This window comes from Akebia trifoliata, chromosome 6, assembly GCF_017979445.1.
Source record: "Akebia trifoliata isolate Shusen 1 chromosome 6, ASM1797944v1, whole genome shotgun sequence".
NCBI lineage: Eukaryota > Viridiplantae > Streptophyta > Magnoliopsida > Ranunculales > Lardizabalaceae > Akebia > Akebia trifoliata.
Window position 1 is genome coordinate 377,653 of NC_141380.1, and position 18,010 is coordinate 395,662.

General features: G+C 40.6%; 1 long non-coding RNA gene and 1 other non-coding gene across 2 annotated transcripts; one reads left to right on the plus strand and one right to left on the minus strand.

Moving 5' to 3' along the window:
• Window positions 1-15: 15 nt before the first annotated feature.
• On the plus strand, window positions 16-1,733 carry LOC147399351 (uncharacterized). The gene is made up of 2 exons (XR_015179035.1): window positions 16-445; window positions 645-1,733. It is a non-coding gene; the product is annotated as an uncharacterized LOC147399351 (long non-coding RNA).
• On the minus strand, window positions 1,472-1,582 carry LOC147399352 (small nucleolar RNA snoR100). Its single transcript, XR_015179565.1, has one exon. It is a non-coding gene; the product is annotated as a small nucleolar RNA snoR100 (small nucleolar RNA).
• Window positions 1,734-18,010: the final 16,277 nt, after the last annotated feature.

Consider the following 18,010-nt stretch of genomic DNA (forward strand, 5'->3'; position numbering starts at 1 on the left):
ATCATGGACGTCCACGTAACTACGGGTGTCAATGGATAGCCGAAATTTGAATCTGAATTTGAATTTGAATTTGAAAATTTGAATATTATTTGAAAATTTCGAATTTTGAAAATTTGAATATTATTTGAAAATTTCGAATATCGGATTCGGATGTTACTTTAACATTCGAATGAATTTCTGATACGAATTCGGATATTGCGATATCCGCTCCGATGTAACATATGTATTCTGTATTCATGTTTTACAACAAAACATTTATATATGTATACATATATTGTGTATTCCTATTTTACAACAAAAACTTAATTTCTTTTTATCTTCTCACCCTCAAGCACACGCGAGGGTGGGATTTCGACCCTCAACCACACGTCGAAGTAAATGGAACGAGGGTGGGGTTTTGACCGTGCGGGGTTGTGAGCTCCTTCTCCGACCGACGAGCATGCAGGTACGTATTCTCTCTCTCTCTCTCTCTTGGTAAAACCCATTTTTTCAACGGTGCAAACTTCATAACCATTGTCTTCTATGGTCGAAGAGCATCAACGATACTCTCTCTCTCTCTCTCACACACAGAATAAAATCCCATTTTTTTTTATTCAGATTCGAATGGAGTTGAAAAAAATAAGAAAATCAATTTTTTTTTACAGATTCGAATAGGTGGAATTTTACTCACACACAGGTAAAACCTCATCGTCTTCAACCCTCATCCCTCATCGTTTTCCACGATCTCAACTCCTCGCGATCCCTCATCATTTTCCATGATCTCAACCCATCAAGATCACTGTCGAAATCTCTCTCAACGGCTCACATTCAACATCGACGTCCATTGACAGGTCGAAATCTCTCTTTCTCTCTCAAAACCAATTTGATTTTCTTTGATTTTTTTTTTTTTTCTTTTTTCAAATAAATTTCGAATATTTTTGAATAATTTTCGAATTGTAGATTTCGTATTCGAATCGGATAATATCGGATATCCAATAATTTATTCGGATATAAATTCGAATATTTGTTAGTGATATCCAATCGGATTCGAATTCGGACATAACACTATCCGATCGGATATCTATCCGTTGACAGCCCTACACTTAACAAATTCTTGTGCCCAATAATCCCATCAACATTTTAGTTTGGTGGATCTAAACGACCAAAATCATGTTGATTGGTGATTGGAATAACCAACACGCAGATCCCCTAAAATCCTTCTTTCTTATATGTTGTACCCTTAATCATTATTTTCTTTGAGGTGGTTCTGTTGGCGAAGTTATTTTACTTTTGATATCAACGCAAAGTAGCTTAAAAATATTTCCTAAAAATAATAATAATAATAATTCTGACTTTCTGGAGTTTTTAAGGATCATAAAAACTTGTGTTTAAAAAAATAAAAAATTGAGTTTCTAGACTGCAAATATGGCCTAAAGGAAATGTTGTTTTGGGAAAAAGTTTTTCAGTGTTACACAAAGTAATGAAAGGAGAGATGTGTAGGTCTGATTCCAGGCCCGCAAAATCAAAGCCAGAAGGCATCAAAGCGAGCAGACATGAGGACCCAAATTCGATCTCTGTGCACATTACCATGCTTCCTTCATTATTAATATCCAGAGCATCGGCTTATTGTACACAGTTCCTACACTTACGTACTACATACAACAAAAATACTCACACCACCACCACCTCAGAGAGAAGGCCACTTTGATTATTAGGAAACAAACAAAAACCAATAGCAAGAAGAAGAAATAAAGGGAAGGGGAGGGGGGAGAGGAGGGAGAGAAACCCTAAAAAGTAGATCTAAACTAGTTGAGAGCCATCCACTCTTTATATCTGGCTTGGTATTTATTGGCAAAGAGGAGAGACCTATTAGGGTTTTCCTTCTCCGAAATGTAATTACAAATGACGAAATTGCCCATGAATTGCTTCTATGTAACGCTGATTTCAAGAGCGTCAATGCTCCCCGTGGGCAGGGGTAGGTAGAGATAATTTGTTTCTTCTTTTTGGTTCACTTTTATTTCCTTAAGATCGATTGGCTGGCTTGGTCCCTTGTGCGTATATACAATGAATATTGCTGAAGTGACCTCAGGCTTGTGCCTCATATCACACTTTTTGACGTGAAAGTGGTGAATATGAATCATAGATGCTTTTTATACATATAAGTATAAATTATAATGTTAAAAAATTCTAAGTTAAATAAAAATAATTTAATAAAATAATTTAAATTTGAAACATAAACAATGAAAAATAATAATACAAAAAAATTTATTTGGTTCATTGAACAAAATATTTCGGTTTATTGATCTTGATCAAATTTGGTGGGTTTGTGATTCACTTGATTTTACAAATCCAATACAAATCATGCCACGAACTAGTTTGCTTTGTACCAGTTTGTGGCTCAAACTAGTAACAACAAATTGGGCCACAAACTAGTAACAATGAATTAGGTAACATTGGTTCCAACAATGGTGTGGCAACATCACCTCTCTTATTTTATAGATCATATATTTTCCTACTCTTAAAGAGTCTGATCCTATGCGTGCGCATGTGTGCGTGTGTGCGTGCGTGTGCGTGTGTGTGTGTATGAAAGAGAGAAAGAGAAAGAGAAAATGGATTAGAGAGTATTAATAAATCCGAGCAATACAAATCCTGACTTAGTGGTTCAATGAAAAAACTCATACGGAAGCAAGGGAAGAATCATATAAAGAATGTTGATAAATCCGAGCGCACACTTACCCCTTTAGAAAGTCATGGGATGATATATAAAGATCGTAGAGAAACTCTAACAAACAAAAACATGCTAAAACAATTACAGTACACGTTTAAAATGTGGACACGGGATTTCGAATGTTTTTCAAACATCCCTCCACTTTGGGGTGTTTTGGAGTCGCCACCATTCAAATATGGAATTGGGTGTGAATGGTCACCCGATGTCTCATTTTTTAAAAATTAATCATTTTTTTTATGTGATGACTCTCGTAGGATAATGCACGTAGTCCAACCTTTGATTCAAGGTAAGGGGGTCCATTTATGGAGTAGGGAAGGTGTTAGGCACCCTACTCCACCCACCATAGGTGGTAACCTCGGATCCGGTCATTTTTAAAATAAAGAAAATAAAATCGAAAATGGTTTGAGGTGTGCCCTCAAGTGTGAGGGGCTTTGATATAGATTTAGTCCATTGAGGGCACCTTATTGAAAAAGGGGCCCTTGAAGGACTCAAATCATTGTGGTGTGTGCAAAGTGTGGGAAAAGGGGAAGTAGAAGAGGGGATGTAGAGGGGGTGTTCCTTTTGTTGAACCCACCTTGACCCTTCCTTGACTTCCTTTGACCTTCCTTTGAGTTGGCTCGGACTTGCTTGAAGTTGTAGGAGGGTGAGTTGAGTTGAGGGTGAGGTGTTGAGAGTAGAGTAGAGAGTTTTGATTGTGGAGGATTTTTTATCAAATTTCATTAGTGTGTTGTATGGGGAGAATGGAGGGGTTTTTATAGAGGTTGAGAGGTTTTTTTTTTTAAGGGTATAATGGGGTGAAGGATGAGAGTAGTGGTTAATGGCATGGGTTTGAGAGGAAAAGGGTATGAAATTTGAGATAAAAATGAGGGTATTTTTGTAATGATGGAAATGGGTTGTGTTTTAACCCAAATGGTTTGGATCTTACCCAAATCCATTTGGGTAGAGTGTTTGGTGGGATGAGATGAGTGATGGTTGATGGGAGGAGTGGTGGTGTAAGGGAGTTGTTTGGAGAAGGAGTGTTGAGATGGTTGAAGAAGTATGGTGTTTGATTTGGAGAGATGAGTGGTGATTGGTTTGATTTTGAGAGGATTGAAGGGATGATGACATGTGGCAAATGGAGAGATGGAGAGATTGGTTGATTGGTGATGGTGGTTAGATGATTAGAGAGAAGAGTATGGGAAGTATGGGTTGAGGTGATTTTATGGGAGTGTTTTAAGGGAAAGTGATGGATAGATATGGGTTGTGATGTGGGTGGTTAAAGAATGAGGGATAGGTTAGGGTGTATAGGGTATGGGTTGAGTTGTGGGTTGTTGATGATGAGAGGATGGGGAATAGGTTAGGTTAGGGTAGGGTTATGGGTTGAGTTGTGGGTTGTTGATGATGAGAGGATGGGGAATAGGTTAGGTTAGGGTAGGGTTATGGGTTGAGTTGATTAGATGAGGGAGGTGGAAGGGGATGATGACATGTGTCATCTCTTGGTGATTGGTTGATGTGATGATGATGGGTTGGATTGGATTTGGGTAGTGAAGTAGGCTTTGGGCTTTAGTGTAGATTGGGTAGGGTTTTGGGCTTAGGTGATGGATTTGGGTTGGGTTGTAGAATAGTGTTGAGTTGGGTTTTATGTTGGATTGGACTTAAGTTGGATTGGATTGGGTTGATTTTAAAGATGTATGAGAGTGGTGAGGTGTGCGGGTCCATGGGCCACGTGGGTGACCCGGACACTTATTAATTGAAAATGCATTGTATTTTTCGTAGGTTTGGGCTTTGGGGCCCATCCCAATTTTCGATTTTTGGGGGCATCTTACGTCGAGGGCCCGCTCAAATTCGGGTGTCTACAGCTGCCCCTCTTTGCAGGAGTTGCGTGCAAAGAACTGCAAAGAATAGACGAAACCCTGATTTGTGCGGGTCCGAGGATTTTGCTCAGACAAGTTTTTGAAAACACCGATTTGATTTGATGGATAAGAGATGGCTACCCAAGCACGGGGTCTGACAGGGTGCCGGTTGATTTCCTCGACCTCGTGGCGCGGAGCTCGTGTGAGGTCTTGGATTTGTGATGATTTGAAAAAACTTTGACTTAAGTATTTTCAAATGAGTCTTTAAGCAATTGATTTTGGCTTTTGCAAGAATACCATTTTGATTTTTTGATTTTTTGATTTTTGTTTTTTGTTTTTGTTTTTTGTTTTTTTTTTATATTTTTTTTTGATTTTTTGTTTTTTTGATTTTTTGTTTTTTGTTTTTTTTTTTTTTTTTTTGTTTTTGTAAATATCAATTGAGGCCTTTAAGTTTTGAAGCGTTGTGATTAGAGTCGACTTCCCTTTTTATACAGCTTTGGTTCTTTGATCATCTGGCTTTGACTATACCCATTAGTCATCCTTTCAGTGTCCACGCTGATTTAGTGATTTTGATGAGCAAAAGGAAACTTCCTGTCCATCCTGGTGGCAAGTTGGGTTGGTTTGAGGGCTTGCAGGGCATGCCAGATGAAGAGATACGTTGGTTAGGCACCTTCCAGCCTTCAGCTTCACCGGTTCTCTCATTTTCCCAGAGTTGCTTTGCCATATTGATTGGATTGACTGGGGCTACTCACTACATCCCTCTTCGCGTGTTGCGGCAATTTGGTGAGGAACAGGGTATAGTGACTCATGGAGATTTTGGAGAATTGATCGGGTTTTTTCTTCTTCTCCCCCCTCATGGCAATTGCGTAATCGGTTAGAGAAAGCTTGGAAGAATGTGGTGACTCTTGACCGTCCTGTATTTCCAGGTTATTCTTTTCACGACTACCAACTCTGGATGCAACAACAGATTGCTGAAAGAACTTGTGTCATGCCTTCGGTTCAAGGGACGTCTTCTGGTTCTCGTTCTTTTGACCATCGTGATCGACTAGCGGAGATGAAGATGTCTCATACGCGGATTGAGAAGATTTGGCTACGTTCTGAAAATGATCTGAAGAACCAGATAGCTCGACTCGAGTCTTTGAAGAATGAAGAGTCTTCTATTCTGAGGGCAGAGATTGAGGATCTCCGGGAAAGGCTTGCCCAGGGTCCCTGTTTTGATGCCTTTGCATCCTACCTGGTGAGTCGTGACGCTTCGGACGCTGAGGTGGTAATGATGGGGCAAGCTGCCCGTATTCGCGCCTTAGAAGAGAGACTCGATTCCTCCTTCATTTCTCGGCGAGATGTGTGATTGGCACCATTTTTTCCTGTTTTTTTTTTTTTTTTTTTTTTTTTTTTTGTAATGTGAAACTTTTTGAAATGGAAGGAAAATAGGTTTTTTACTTACTTGACCTCAGGTGTATCTATTGCTTTGAAAACATGATGTTTGAATAAGTCCTAGATTTTTCGTCATCGGCCAAAATAGTAGTTTTGAAAACATTTGAATTTTTGGTAATTTATCTTTGTCGAATAGATCTTGTAGATCCAAAATATGAAGATTTTCGAAAAATCCTTGTTATCTCGATGATATTGGTGTTTTTGCCAACTACTGAGGATATAGATGTCAGCAGTTCTCAGGTTCTTCTTAGAGTCATCCCCAGTGCCCCAGTACTGGGTGATTATCGATCGAGCGATGGGACTTAGGATTCTGGGAAATTTTTTGCCGTTCACAGTTTATACTCATGCGGGCCAGGAGTTGCCTTTTTTTTTTTTTTAATTTTTTTTTTTTTTAATTTTTTTTTTTTTTTTTTTATGATTCCCTTATTGCCCCTGGTGCCAGTTACGGTTTTCACCAGACCCGGTTTCCACATTTTTGCGCGTCGATGCCTTTTTGGGTTTTCATCGTGCCGGTGGTTTTGATCTTGCCATAGTCTGATTCTTTTACTCATAGCGCCCTTTCGGGTTTTCACTATGCCCTTTCAGACTATGCTTGTATTTTTTTTAGATTTTTTACATTGCAAATCTTGTTTGGAGCCTCTGTGTCTTTGTGGCTTGGTGACTCAAGTTGAGCTGCGAGATCGGCGACTCTACTCTTGTAGTGGTACTCTTTCTTGAGTAACAGACCTAGATTCCCCTCTCGAGTTTGCTGACGACTATTCGTGGCTCGGCAACTCAAGTTGAGCCGCGAGATCAATTACTCTACACTTCGAGTACTCTTTTTTTTCGAATATCCGACCTGGACTCCCCTCTCGCGTCTTCCAACGACTAATAAGATTTGAGGTCCGGATCAAGCTGCCAGATCATTGGTGCTGCCACCGTCATTATGATGCCTAGAACATTCCCTGATCCGAAAGGACTTTTGATGGGACGAAGTGTTGGCTAAGGCTGAGTGTAGTGGAAAGGTAAAAAAAAGGTTAAGGTAGGTTCGTCTAGAGTGGGTTAGACTTGGGGTTCGTATATTTTTGTTTCGAAAAGGTGATCTATGTCTCCTCCCAGCGTCTCTCGAACTTGTTTAGGCTGGAGATTTGGGTCGAGCTCAGATCAAGTGTCCGAGTTTTTGATTTTTTTGTATTTTAGCCGTTCACAGTTTATCCTCATGCGGGCCAGGAGTACCTGATGCTTTGACTTTGCTGATTTTCTTTTCTTTTTTTTTCCCCTTTTTTTTTTTTCGTTTTTTTTTTTTTTTTTTTTGCATTGACTTGCCCCAATCTTAGGTTAAGAAATGAACGTGATGGCTCAAAAGGGTTGACTAGGGTTAGATAGTTTTTTCAGGATAGCAAAGATGGCCTTTCGTCATCTCAGGGTCAGATCTCAGGCGTAGTATTTTAACGTTACGGTGTCAGCATTGATCGGTTGAGGGAAGACTTGTCCGTCCATCTCTGTAAGGATCAAAGCTCCTCCCGTCATTACCTTCTGCACAATGAATGGTCCCTCGTAGTTTGGTCTGAATTTTCCTCTAGCATCTTCTTGTATCGGTAAGATCTTTTTCAAGACAAGGTCTCCTGGTGAGAATTCCGAGGTTTGACTTTCTTATTGTAAGCCCGTGCAATTCGTCGTTGGTAAATTTGACCATGACATAGCTGCGAGACGCTTCTCTTCAATCAGATTTAGTTGATCAAATCGAGCTTGAACCCATTCTGTTTCATCCAACTCTGCTTCTTTTAAGATCCGGAGGGAGGGAATCTCGACCTCGACAGGTAAGACTGCTTCCATCCCATATACCAATGAGTACAGAGTTGCCCCAGTTGAAGTTCGAAACGAAGTCCGATAAGCATGAAGAGCGAAAGGCAACATGTCATGCCAATCTTTGTAAGTGACTGCCATCTTTTCGATGATTCTTTTGATATTCTTGTTGGCGGCCTCAACTGCTCCGTTCATTTTGGGTCTATACGGTACAGAATTGTGATGAGTGATTTGAAAGTCTTCGCACATCTTGATCATGTCCTTGTTTTTGAAGTTCTTGGCGTTGTCTGTCACTAATCCGCTGGGAAGCCCATATCTACAGATAATATTGTTCTTAACAAACTTCAGAACACTGCTCCTTGTGACATTGGCATAAGAAGCGGCCTCTACCCATTTTGTAAAGTAATCGATAGCGACTAGGATAAAACGGTGCCCATTTGAAGCTTTTGGCGAAATCTGTCCAATAACGTCCATGCCCCAGAGTGAGAAGGGCCAGGGAGTAGTCATGTTGTGCAATTCTGATGGTGGCACGTTGATCTTATTGGCATAGATCTGGCAGAGATGGCATTTACGGACGTGTTGATAACAATCACTTTCCATGGTAGTCCAGTAATATCCCATTCTCATGATCTTCTTAGCAAGCATGTGACCATTCATGTGAGGTCCGCAGACTCCACCATGTACGGTTTCGATCAGTCGTTTTGCTTCTATTTCTGCCACACATCGGAGTAAGACTTCATGATGTGATTTCTTGTACAGAATGCCATTGCTTAGGAAGAATTGACCTGCTAGCTTCTGAATAGTCCTTCGATCATTTGATGTTGCGTCCGATGGGAGAGTTCGATCTTCGAGATAGGCTTTGATGTCTGAGTACCAAGGCTTTTCTTCAGATTCTTCAACTTCGACGGGTAAGCAATAAGCTGGCTCGTCTTGAAGTCCAATCTCAATAGGGTCAATGACTAAGTCCTCTGAGATACTGATCATGGAAGCGAGCGTTGCTAGTGCATCAGCAAATTGATTCTTGGCTCTCGGCATATAAGTGAATGAGATTATATCGAAGCGTGAGCTTAGTTCCTCTAGATACTCATGGTAAGGGATCAATCTTTGCTCTCGGGTCTTCCATTCTCCAGTCGTCTGATAGACTACTAAGCTCGAATCACCGAAAACATCGATTTCATCTACCTCGAGATCCAGTGCAGCCTTTAACCCTGCTATGCACGCTTCATATTCAGCCTCGTTATTAGAACATTGGAACTTCAGTCTGATTGCAATTGGCACGTGGGACCCATCTGGTTTAATCAGTACTGCTCCTATTCCGTTCCCCTTTTGATTTGCTGCTCCGTCAAAGTACATTTTCCAGCCTGATTCTTCATCATCGTCCTCAATCTCAGTGAGCAATATGGCTTCGTCAGGAAAGTTTGTCTTTAATGGTTCGTAATCAGGCAATGGATGCTCGGCTAAATGGTCGGCAATGGCCTGCCCCTTGATGGCCTTTTGAGTGACATAGGTGATGTCAAACTCAGATATAAGTAATTGCCATTTTGCAGTACGACCCGTTAGTGCTGGCTTTCCGAAGAGATACTTGAGAGGGTCCATTCGAGCGAATGAGCATAGTCGAGTAGCTGAGGAGATAGTGGCGTAGTCGTTGAGATGCCCATACCAGTGCGCAGCAAGTCTTCTCGAGTGCCGAATACTTTGCCTCATAATCAGTGAACTTTTTGCTGAGATAGTAAATGACTTGCTTGCTCTTTTCTGCCTGACTCATCGTGTTGCCCCAGTACACAGCCCATAGACGTTTCTTGCACCGAGATATACATTAGTAAGGGTCGCCCTGGCGTAGGAGGAACCAAAACTGGTGGATTGAGCAGATATTTCTTTATCTTGTTGAAGGCTTCTTGACAATCCTGGTTCCATGCTTTCGGCATATCTTTTCTGAGTAGCTTAAATACTGGTTCGCAGATAGGCGTGAGTTGTGCAATGAATCTGCTGATAATATCTGTTATTCTACCCAGAAATGCTCGGACGGCTCTTTTCTGATACCGGTGCTTTCATTTCGAGGATGTACTTGGTCTTTGCTGGATCTATCTCGATGCCTCTTCTACTGACGATGAAGCCTAATAACTTGCCTGATGTTGTCCCGAATACACACTTTGCTGGGTTCAGCCTTAAGCTGTATTTCCTTAGCCTGTCAAACAATTTCTTGAGATTTACCAAATGATCTTCTTCTATACCCGATTTAGCGATCATATCGTCTACGTAGACTTCCATTTCCTTGTGGATCATGTCGTGGAATAGAGCCGTCATTGCACGTTGATAGGTTGCCCCTGCATTTTTAAGTCCGAATGGCATGACTTTGTAATGAAAAGTGCCCTAGGGTGTAATGAATGCCGTTTTCTCTTGGTCTTCTTCTATTATATCCGGAGAAACCATCCATGAATGAGAACATACCATGCCCCGCTGTGCTATCGACTAGAGTGTCGATGTGAGGTAATGGAAAATCGTCCTTAGGACTGGCTTTGTTCAAATCCCGATAGTCGACACACATTCGTACTTTCCCGTCCTTCTTTGGTACCGGAACGACATTGGCTAGCCATTCGGGGTACGTGGAGACTGCGAGAAATCCTGCTTGAAACTGTTTCATTACTTCGTCTTTGACTTTGAGTGTCCATTCTGGCTTAAGTCTTCTTAACTTTTGCTTGATCGGCTTGCTCCCAGGTGCGATCGGCAACTTATGAACAACAAGATCCGTGTCTAAACCGGGCATATCTTTGTAGGACCAGGCGAAGATGTCTTGATAGTTACGCAATAGTTCAATCATTTCTTCTTTTTGCTGATGGGTTAACAAGGCTCCGATTTTTACCACACGTGGGTCATCTTCAATGCCGAGATTAACTGAGTCTGTATCCTCAATGTTTGGCTGAACACCTTTTTCATGTCGTTCTAACAGGTACTTGATTTCTTTAGGAGGGTATTCTACTTCGTCCTCAAACTCTTCCTCAATTCCCATGAGATCGAAGTCGAGTTCGAGATCGAAGTCATACTCATCCTTTTCATATTCTGTTCTGTCCAAGGGTCCATTCGATTGAGACAAATCCCTTAAATTCTGTGAAAACTTTTTTTTTGATTTTTGGAATATATCTATTTTTTTGAGATTTTGAAAGTTTTTTTGATTTTTTTATTTTTTGTAGACATTTTGATTTTTTTGATTTTTGAAGAATTTTTGATTTTTTTGATTTTTGAGTAAAATTTTTCGGACATCTGAAATAAGAAGAACAATCATGCATTAGTAAAGATAGGGAGCCCTCAAAACAGTCTTTACCCGAGGACGAGGGCTCGTTATGATCCTCGGGCAAACTGATGTTGCCTAACGGCGTTTTTTTTTTTTTGAGGCTATAGTAGCCTCAAGGGTTAGAGGGAACTCTTCCCAATTGTTCAGAATTTCCCCTTCTCTGAGGGGACGGATGAGATGTGAGAGTGATTTGTTGGGTGATTTGATTGGTGGTTCGTCAGCGCAGACCTGGATCGTTTGGAAGAAAAAAGAATTACATCAGCCAGAGCTGGCATCGACACGGAGTCGGTAAAACAGTTGAAAAGAAATTACATCAGCACGGAGCTGGCATCGACACGGAGTCGGGAAAACAGTTTGGAAAAAGAGATTACATCAGCACGGAGCTGGCATCGACACGGAATCGGTAAAACATTTTGAAAAGAAATTACATCAGCACGGAGCTGGCATCGACACGGAGTCGGTAAAACGTTTTTTTTTTAAAGAAATTACATCGGCACGGAGCTGGCATCGACACGGAGTCGGTAAAATATTTTGAAAAGAAGTTACATCAGCATGGAGCTGGCATCGACACGGAGTCGGTAAACGTTTTTGAAAAAGGTAATTTCATCAGCACGGGACTGGCATCGACACGGAGTCGGGAAACATTTTGAAAAGAAATTACATCAGCACGGAGCTGGCATCGACACGGAGTCGGTAAACATTTTGAAAAGAAATTACATCAGCACAGAGCTGGCATCGACACGGAGTCGGTAAAACATTTTTTTAAAAGAAATTACATCAGCACGGAGCTGGCATCGACACGGAGTCGGTAAACATTTTGAAAAGAAATTACATCAGCACGGAGCTGGCATCGACACGGAGTCGGTAAGATATTTTGAAAAGAAGTTACATCAGCATGGAGCTGGCATCGACACGGAGTCGGTAAACGTTTTTGAAAAAGGTATTTCATCAGCACGGGACTGGCATCGACACGGAGTCGGGAAACATTTTGGAAAAAGGTAATTTCATCATCAGCACGGGACTGGCATCGACACGGAGTCGGGAAAACATTTTGAAAAGAAATTACATCAGCACGGAGCTGGCATCGACGCGGAGTCGGAAAGACATTTTTTAAGAAGGTAATTTCATCAGCACGGGGCTGGCATCGACACGGAGTCGGTAAAACGGTTTGAAAAAGGTAATTTCATCAGCACAGAGCTGGCATCGACACGGAGTCGGGAAGACATTTTTTTTTTTTAAGGTAATTTCATCAGCATGGGGCTGGCATCGACACGGAGTCGGGAAAACATTTTGAAAAGAAACTTCTGAGATAAATTGAGTTAGAATAACCTATATTTTTGGCAGCCCCCAATTCAGTTCTCTGAAATCATCGTCGGCCAGGCGGATCTCCAAGGAAGAGGCGGCGCACAATGGCACTCTTAAATCACCTTGTTCCCTGAATAGACGTAGTCTATCCCCCTCGTATCAACAGGGTAAGATCTTCTAGGCACCGACTTTGATCAAGGACTGCAATTGGTGCTTTGTTAACATCTTTTTTTTTTTTTTTTTTTTTTTTTTGAAAAAGTTGAATGTGTTTGAGTCGATTGATTGGTTGTTATCTTTATTAGATCATAGATGGATCATGAACTTGATTCGCTATGGGTCGTGGACTCGATTGGTTGTGGATCTGGATTGGACCTAGTTGAAGTGGATCTGGGTCGGGAACCCGGGTTGATTGGATCTGGGTCGTGGACCCCGTTTGGTTGGATTTGGGTCGTGGACCCAGTTTGACATGGATCTGGGTCGTGGACCCAGTTGACATGGATCTGGGTCGGGGACCCAGTTTGGTTGGATATGGGTCGTGGACCCAGTTTGAAATGGATCTGGGTCGGGGACCCAGTTAGAAACGGATCTGGGTCGTGGACCCAGTTGATTGGATCTGGGTCGTGGACCCAGTTTGGTTGGATATGGGTCGTGGACCCAGTTTGACATGGATCTGGGTCGGAGACCCAGTTTGGTTGGATATGGGTCGTGGACCCAATTTGACATGGATCTGGGTCGTGGACCCAGTTTGAAATGGATCTGGGTCGGGGACCCAGTTAGAACGGATCTGGGTCGTGGACCCAGTTGATTGGACCTGGGTCGTGGACCCAGTTTGGTTGGATATGGGTTGTGGACCCAATTTGAAATGAACACTCGATGAAGGACAAGTTTGGTTATGATCGAGATTGATAGTGAGCCGCGTTGGGCAAAATTCGTTTGGAGCGAGATTGATTACAAGTGGTAGGCCCTGAGTTTTATAATAAAGTGAATCATTTGATCGTTTTCAAGCTTTAAAACCCAAAATAAAAAAAACTTCGAGAAGAAAAGTTGTCAAGACTGACATAAGGAACAAAATGAAAAAAAAAAAATTTTTTTTTTTAGGGTCCGTTTTTCAAGTACGGACCTAGCATTTTTTGGCTGGTCCGTGCTTCAAGTACGGACCAGAACATCAAATTTTTTTTTTTTTTTTTTTTTTTTTTTGGGGTCCGTTTTTCATGCACGGACCTAACATTTTTTGGCTGGTCCGTGCTTCAAGTACGGACCAGAACATTATTTTTTTTATTTTTTTTTTTATTTTTTTTTTTACGGGTCCGTGCTTCAAGCACGGACCTAAGAAAATTTGCCCAGTCCGTTTTCTAAGCACGGACTTGACAATATTTCTTGAGTCCGTGCTTCAAGCACGGACCAGAACCTTTTCTGGCCTTCCAACCTTGCTCTGTTTTTGATCCTCATCCCGTTTTGGCCCCAAATTCCTGGGTTTTGAGGCACATAGCCGCTGTTTTTTTGGCTTGGGCCACAAAAATGTCACTTTTTTTTTTTTTTTTTTTGATGATGCACATGATAGCATAAAAAAACAGATTTCCCCCTTTTTACCTAGGGGGACATATGAACGAGAACAAAGTAAAAAATCCTAAAATCTATACAACTTGCCTTCGTGGGCTTAAAAAAAAAAATACATCACATATGAACATGGGATGGATACGGAATTAGTTTTGTAAGCCTTAGTGTCCTTTGTCTATTAATTACGCTTCGATGCATGCGGTTTGTGGTGGTTTTTCGGCTACCCATTCTTCAAACCTTGATGGACACAAAAGTGCACACATCTTAGGTTGGTGAATGGGGTGGATGTTCTCCTCCCAGCCACCTTAAATAGCGATCTCGGGGGCTTGAGAGTACCGGCATCCAGGGTTAGAAATTTAAAGAGGAGGAGGGGTGGCTTATGCATAGGGGTGTGAATCGCATGTGCATGTGCGTGCATTTTTTGAATCGTATCCATCCTTACATCCCTTGTCCAAAAATAAAAAAAAAAAGAAGCATATGTAAATAAACATTACAACCATTCCCATGTGAAACTTGTGAAAATAAAAAAAGAAACAACACAAAAAGAAAACAAACATTTTTTTTTTTTTGAAATGACCGAATCAAGGAAGAGGATCGGACCCACTAGTATGTAGTTCCCCAGTGGAGTCGCCAAGCTGTGGACACGGGATTTCGAATGTTTTTCAAACATCCCTCCACTTTGGGGTGTTTTGGAGTCGCCACCATTCAAATATGGAATTGGGTGTGAATGGTCACCCGATGTCTCATTTTTTAAAAATTAAATCATTTTTTTTATGTGATGACTCTCGTAGGATAATGCACGTAGTCCAACCTTTGATTCAAGGTAAGGGGGTCCATTTATGGAGTAGGGAAGGTGTTAGGCACCCTACTCCACCCACCATAGGTGGTAACCACGGATCCGGTCATTTTTAAAATAAAGAAAATAAAATCGAAAATGGTTTGAGGTGTGCCCTCAAGTGTGAGGGGCTTTGATATAGATTTAGTCCATTGAGGGCACCCTTATTGAAAAAGGGGCCCTTGAAGGACTCAAATCATTGTGGTGTGTGCAAAGTGTGGGAAAAGGGGGGAAGTAGAGAGGGGATGTAGAGGGGGTGTTCCTTTTGTTGAACCCACCTTGACCCTTCCTTGACTTCCTTTGACCTTCCTTTGAGTTGGCTCGGACTTGCTTGAAGTTGTAGGAGGGTGAGTTGAGTTGAGGGTGAGGTGTTGAGAGTAGAGTAGAGAGTTTTGATTGTGGAGGATTTTTTATCAAATTTTCATTAGTTGTTGTATGGGGAGAATGGAGGGGTTTTTATAGAGGTTGAGAGGTTTTTTTTTTTAAGGGTATAATGGGGTGAAGGATGAGAGTAGTGGTTAATGGCATGGGTTTGAGAGGAAAAGGGTATGAAATTTGAGATAAAAATGAGGGTATTTTTGTAATGATGGAAATGGGTTGTATTTTAACCCAAATGGTTTGGATCTTACCCAAATCCATTTGGGTAGAGTGTTTTGTGGGATGAGATGAGTGATGGTTGATGGGAGGAGTGGGGTGTAAGGGAGTTGTTTGGAGAAGGAGTGTTGAGATGGTTGAAGAAGTATGGTGTTTGATTTGGAGAGATGAGTGGTGATTGGTTTGATTTTGAGAGGATTGAAGGGATGATGACATGTGGCAAATGGAGAGATGGAGAGATTGGTTGATTGGTGATGGTGGTTAGATGATTAGAGAGAAGAGTATGGGAAGTATGGGGTTGAAGTATGGGTTGAGGTGATTTTATTGGAGTGTTTTAAGGGAAAGTGATGGATAGATATGAGTTGTGATGTGGGTGGTTAAAGAATGAGGGATTAGGTTAGGGTGTATAGGGTATGGGTTGAGTTGTGGGTTGTTGATGATGAGAGGATGGGGAATAGGTTAGGTTAGGGTAGGGTTATGGGTTGAGTTGTGGGTTGTTGATGATGAGAGGATGGGGAATAGGTTAGGTTAGGTAGGGTCGGTTTATGGGTTGAGTTGATTAGATGAGGGAGTGGAGGTGGAAGGGGATGATGACATGTGTCATCTCTTGGTGATTGGTTTGATGTGATGATGAGGGGTTGGATTGGATTTGGGTAGTGAAGTAGGCTTTGGGCTTTAGTGGTAGATTGGGTAGGGTTTTGGGCTTAGGTGATGGATTTGGGTTGGGTTGTAGAATAGTGTTTGAGTTGGGTTTTATGTTGGATTGGACTTAAGTTGGATTGGATTGGGTTGATTTTAAAGATGTATGAGAGTGGTGAGGTGTGCGGGTCCATGGGCCACGTGGGTGACCCGGACACTTATTAATTGAAAATGCATTGTATTTTTCGTAGGTTTGGGCTTTGGGGCCCATCCCAATTTTCGATTTTTGGGGGCATCTTACGTCGAGGGCCCGCTCAAATTCGGGTGTCTACAAAAGAGATAAGATCAAATTTCAACAAATTAGGAAAGTGTGTTCAACAATGAAACTATTAATTACGTAGAGGTCTGGATTATAAAAAAAAATCTCTAAGGATATTAAAAGGTATGTAATTTTCTTTACTCTAATTTTTACTCTGCATGATTGTTCACTAATTTTGTTGTCAAAGTATACCCCCCTGGAGCACAATGAAATACCCAAAAAGAAGGACCACTTAGCTCAGTGGTAAGACTTTGTGGAGGTTGTTCCCAAGGTCTTAGGTTCAAACCCCTTGAACCCCTTCTTATACTGGTCTGGGTCTGCCTTAACCCTGCTAACCTTTCAAAAAAATAAAAATAAAAAAAATAAAAATAAAAATAAAAATACCCACAAAGAGTTATATATGGTAAGGCAAAAGGTTCTCAAGAAAAATACCCCCACAAAATCCATTCCTAATTAGGAGTGCATAGAGAAATACCTCTTCACTATCAATAAACTCAAGTATAAGTTTGTATATTCTTCTTCTTCTAATTTATGTGATGTGGAAGCATAACAAGAGTAAATATGAAAAAATAAAACGAACACACAAGATTTACGTGGTTCGACAAATTGTCTACGTCCATGAAGGAAATGGAGAAAAAATCCACTATCAACGATAAATATTACTGACTGTCTGTCCACTTCCGCAAGGAACCTCCCAAAGCAAACATAACAGTTATAAAAAAAAATCCTACTTGAAAATACAATATATACCACAAAAAAATCATCTCGATGGCATTGCCCACGAACTCCCGTGTGGGCCCAATCGAGTAACTTGATTTGGGACATTTCTCTCTCTTTTCGGGTTGAGTCCACTCCGCATCAGGAAATGCCTTTTTTTATCCTACCTTGCCTCTTGAAGTCCAAACCCAATAAAAATACTAGATATCTTACAACACGATTGACTATTTACATAAAACTCAATTATAATTAAGGACGATATAAATAATGAGGAATCCATGACATCATAGATTTATCTCATACAAAGTGGTGTCGTTCGGTTGGATCGAATAGACAATAGCTTAAACCTGTGATTTCTAACCATTTGAACTTGATTTCTAGCATTTGGGTTTACATGCATTTTTTTTAGATATTTATTGGGTATGCTTATATGTTGTACTTTTATTATAAAACATTTCTTACCTTATTAAGTTCTTTATTGAACAAACCTTACTTTATGAATCAAGCTAGGATGACTTATAAAGATTTCAAATATTACTAAGGATTGTTGAGCCCATTATCAAATTAGCAATCCAACATCATAACATTTTAGATTTCATGAAAAAACTTAAATTCAAAGGAAGAAGAAAAATTCAAACAAAATTTATTTCTTCATTTTGAATTTTACGATGGGGATCCTCACTCCAAGATTTGTTGGATAACAAACTTGGTAAAGTAGGATTTGTTGAGTAATAAACTTGATAACTAGAAGTTTCCCTTGTAGTTTTTAGAACTCGAAGGGAGTTTTTTTTATATAAAATTGTGACAGTTTCTACCCAGTAAATCTCGCTACTGTTTTTCTAAACGAAAAATATTTAAATCTTAAAATTTTCTTAATAGTTAATCAAGCTGGTTTTGTTAAGGGAGAGAATCTCTAAAAAAAAAAAAAAAAACAAATTCCATCTCAGCCGTACGTTTGATACCCTGCATCGATTGTGAGATTAGAGCCTCTCTTTAT